Genomic DNA, 4,900 nt, shown 5'->3' on the forward strand with positions numbered 1-4,900 from the left:
CCAACATGTCCACCTCTTTCGCTGAGGGCCAGGCCCTGGGGTCAGGACCATCCTCGTCTCCACACGAGCTGGGCTGAAACGGTGCTGCTGCGGGAGGAGGAGACGGACAGGGGATACCACGGACGGGAGGGGACGGAGCGGGAGCAGCAGAGACGGCGATGAAGCGGTCCGGCCGGCGGACGCCGCAGACGCGCACACACACGTTCGTGTGGACAAGATCATCTCAGACGTGGCCTGTGAACCCCACATGTGGAATCACATGGAAGGTCCCCCAGGCCGACAGCAGAGTCTCAGGGAGCCGGCCCAGGAATATGCATTTTCAAACAACTTCTACAAGTGGATTTGAAGTTTGAGACTCACTGAGGGGAAGGGATGACGGGGGCGTGGGGTGTCGCTCATTCCCCGGCCGACGGAGGCCTCCCCAGGGGCTGCTGCCTGTGCCCCGGGACCCCAGACGTTTGCCCTGCTGACAAGGTCCCGGGTGGCTGCGGGCAGTTGGACGGTCACGACATCTGGGGCACTCAGATCTAACCGGGCACACCTTCCTTCTCTCTACACCCATCCTGGATTCCAGGGCCAGAAGTGGGATGCTTCACACAATCAAGAAATGCCCAGCGCTCCAGGATCTCCAGGGGGGTGCCCGAGCCACACTGCCCAGGCTAAGCGGCTGCAGGCCTGAGGTCGCGGTGTCGGCGGGCCACTTCCTCCTGAGGCCTCCCTCCTCTCCAAGGGCGTCTTCTCCCCACGTCCTCATGTGGTCTGTGCACACACATCCCCCGTGTCTGGGTCCAGATTTCCTCTTCTTGTAAAAAGACCAGTCAGATCGGATTAGGGCCGCCCTGTGCTGTGTTGAATCGCTCAGTCGTGTCCGACTCTTTGTAACCCCATGGACTGTAGCCCGCCAGGCTCCTCTGTCCTTGGAATTCTCCAGGCCAGAATACTGAAGTGGGTAGTATATCCCTTCTCCAGGGGATCTTCCCGACCCAGGGATCGAACCCAGGTCTCCCACATTGCAGGTGGTTTCTTTATCATCTGAGCCACCAGGGAAGCCCAAGAATACTGGAGTGGGTAGTCTATCCCTTCTCCAGGGGAGCTTCCCGACCCAGGAATCAAACCAGGGTCTCCTGGACTGCAGGTGGATTCTTTACCAGCTGAGCTACCAGGGAAGTCCCAGGCTCCTTTTAATTTAATCACCCTTTTAAAGACCCTGCCTCCATATACAGCCACACCTGAGGTGCTGGGGGTACAGCTGAGGGCATAATTGAACATATAAATGGGGGGCTCCCACAGTTCAGCCCACAACAGGCAGTGTTTCCTTTGCTATAATCTTGAGCATGCACGTGGCGAAGGGCTTTGATCATCTAAGTACCGTCTCTCAAGTTTAAGCTGCCCTTCCGTCCCTCTTGTCCAGTTCATTTTATCTTTAGATAAACATATAACACGTGCAGCCTCCAAACTCTGGACATTTTTAGGATTCTCAGCGGCTTCTTGCTGAGCCTCTATCTCTCGTATCAACACAAAATTGAACTGCGGCCCAGAACTTCCCAGTAACTGTGTGTGACCCAGCAACTTCGCAGTGTGACCTAGCAACCCTGGGACACATTAGAGACCCAGGCCTGTCATCAGCCAACATTCCTCACACACGCGCTGAGCATCCAAATTTCCCGCCTCCCACGGTCGGTATCTTGTGGACCGTCGAGGAGCCCAGGTGCCTCTCGGCCAGGGCTCCAGTGGGGACCATTGCCGGGGTTGCTGCAAGAGGGACAGACGTGACAGCAACATCTCCAAATGCGATGCCGCCTCCCTGACCCAGGGTCCCCACTGCCTTCCAGAAAACAACAGATTCCGGGGACTCCCCTGGTGGTCCAATGGCTGAGACGCCGCACGCCCAACGCGGGGGACCTGGGTTCAATCCCTGGTCAGGGAGCTGGATCCCACATGCTGCATCTAAGACCCAGTGCAGCCAAGTGAGTTCATTTTTCTTTTTTATTTTTAAAGAAGCTTCCCTGGTGGTGCAGTAGTTAAGAATCTGCCTGCCAATGCAGGTTCAATCTCTGGTCTGGGAAGATCCCACATGCCTCAGAGCAACTAAATCCGTGAGCCACAACTACTGAGCTCGCACTCAAGAGCCTGTGAGCTGCAACTACTGAGGCCCACGGGCCCTGGAGCCTCTGCTCCACCACAAGGGGAAGCCCGAGCGTCCGCAGCAGCCAAGATCCAGCACAGCCAAAAAAACAAACCACGCTACTACGGAGTTCTAAACCTACTTTAAAAAAAATTCTGAAATGAATAGATGATGAATTTGCATAATATGTAAAAGCACTTAGCTCGGTCATGTCAGGGACGCTATAATCGGAAATAAAACAGGCTTTTCTGTCTCAGCTCTGTGTGACGACGGCTAACATTGTCCCAGGCGCCTCTGAAAGTGCCTCCCTGTCCCCACACATCCCTGGAACAGAAGCAGAAGGTCTTCCTCCGTCAAGGGCTCAGTTCTCCGGGAGACCCGGGGACTGTTGTTTGAAGCGGCTTCTATGTATTTGAAACTCCACACTCACCTGCTGTCCTGGGAGATGGGTATTTTATAAGCACTTTGGAGATTAAAGACGCCAAGTCCAGAGGCACGGAATCTCAGGCAACGGTAAGGGTGGGAGCTGAACCCTAGGCTGCCTGGCTCCGTGTCACCCTCAGGATACCTGCAGCTGGGCGGGCCCAGCCTTCTGCACAGCGGGGAGCTCCAGGGAGCTCTCACACCTTCAGCATGTGCACAGCCCTCCCCGCCCCCCACCAAGACCGTGTAACTGCCTGGAGCCCTCACCGGATTTTCACTTAGAATAAATCTGGAAGCACTCTCTCTCTGAGCAGCCCCCAGGTGACCGTAATGAAGCTCTGTCTGCAGCCAAGGGCAGCACCTGGGAAGGGCAGAGCCCCAAACCCGTGGCCCCACCCCCGAGCGTGTGTGGAGCCATTCACCAAAACTGCACATGGCCACCTGGCCTGGGCAGAAACCCCAGCCCCGGCGCCGACTGGCTGGAGGGAGGAGGTCCAGACCTGTATCCCGGCCACTGCCTGGACCACACAGCCCGCAGGGTCACCCCTGGGCCTTTGCCTCCATCTGTGAAAACACACACGCTGAGCCGGCTGCACTGTGTGGGCACCGGGCTTAGTTCTGGAGGGGACACAGCACAGAGTGGCTGCCCCACCGTGTCCTCCAGCCCAGGAGACACAGCTCAGCTAGAAAAAAAAAAAAGTGGGGCAGGGGAGGCCAAATATATTCCACTAAATGATAGGAAGATGGTTCAGCTGATGCTGGGAAAGACTGAAGGCAGGAGTAGAAGGGGGCGACAGAGGATGAGATGGTTGGATGGCACCACTGATTTAATGGACAGGAGTTTGAGCAAGCAAGGACAGGGAAGGCTTGCGTGCCGCAGTCCATTAGGTCACCGAGAGTCAGAAACAACTTAGTAACTGAACAACAACCACAGTGGTAGAGAACCCGCCTGCCAATGCAGGACACTCGAGTTCGATCCCTGGGTTGGGAAGATCCCCTGGAGGAGGAAATGGCAACCCACTCCAGTGTTCTTGCCTGGAGAATCCCACGGACAAAGGAGCCTGGCGGGCTACAGTCCATGCGGTCACAGAGAGTCAGACACGACTGAGCAGGCACATACATATGAAAAGAACCAACAAGTGCCCAGCTGCGGGTGTTGGGCAGGGAGGACCTGGGGAAGCCCCCTGGGCTGTGTGTGCCCGAGTGACCGTGGGCACGGGGAGGAGGGGCAGGTGTTTGCCATTGAGAGCCGGCTGTGAGCCGTGCCTGAAACACACACACGGGGGTACCGAGGGTTTCCTGCTGCTACCGGCTGCTCTGCAGACAGAGGGCATGTGGGTTCTCTGCCCGAGGGGAGCCCTGAAAAGCTACTTGGAACCCCCCTCTCTTTTCTATCTCGGTCCCCACCCCCGGCCTCAACAATCCCATTCACTCCCAGAGCTTCACGCCCCCAGGACTCAAACGCAGCTGCAGCGCTCATGGTCCCCTGAGCCGCAGGCATCCTACCAGGACGCTCGCAAACTCCCCTTCTCCTGGTGACAGCTGCCCCCCACCCCGTCCTCCTCTGAGCAACTTTCCCAGTCACTTCTGGGTCCCCGGAGAAGGAGCAGCGTGGGGGTGAGCCGGGGAGCAGAGCCGGAGAAGGCGACCCTGAAACTGTGCCGGGGCCCGGACGCTCAGAGCCACCTGCCGCAGGAGCTGGCCCGCGCCAGGTTCTGTTCCTCGCCAGCACAGGCTCCTCGAGCAAGAGGACCCATGGCCCCCCAGCCCAGCAGCCAGCTCCTGGCGGCTCCCCAGCGGCCCTGGTGAGAGCCCCCCTACCCCACGCCTCTCTGCACCCAGGACCCCTCCCCATCCCCTCACCTGGGATGACTTCACGACTTCAGCCCTTTCCTCCACAGGCCTCCAGCTCCGCTCCACCCTGCACTCCGCTGCGGGATGTTTCCAGAACCAGGTCCACTCCAACAACAGCCTTCCTTGACCCCACCTGCCGCCAGGGCCACGTCCCGGACCCTCAACGCTAATCCCGGTCAACGTGCTCCTCTCGCGGTCCCTGCCAGGCAACAGTGCTGCCCCTCTGAGGGCCACTGGCTGCGGCCTTCCCCTCCTCACCTCCCGGGCGCCCACTGATGGTCACGGAGCCCACCACGTGCCCCCTGCCCCGCCCCCCTGCCCCGCCCCCCTCCAGGTGATACTTGTCTGGGCTCCCAGCCCCTTTGAGATCATTGTGGAATCCTTGTGAAACTTGCCTCCAAGAAGCCAGTCTCCACGCTTTTCTTGCTCCCCCAGTTAAACAAAAACTTACACACACTCACACATGCACACACACACGCACTGAGGTTGGGGTGACGA

The sequence above is a fragment of the Giraffa tippelskirchi genome, chromosome 8 (assembly GCF_054371585.1).
Source record: "Giraffa tippelskirchi isolate mGirTip1 chromosome 8, T2T-mGirTip1v1.2.pri, whole genome shotgun sequence".
Classification (NCBI taxonomy): domain Eukaryota; kingdom Metazoa; phylum Chordata; class Mammalia; order Artiodactyla; family Giraffidae; genus Giraffa; species Giraffa tippelskirchi.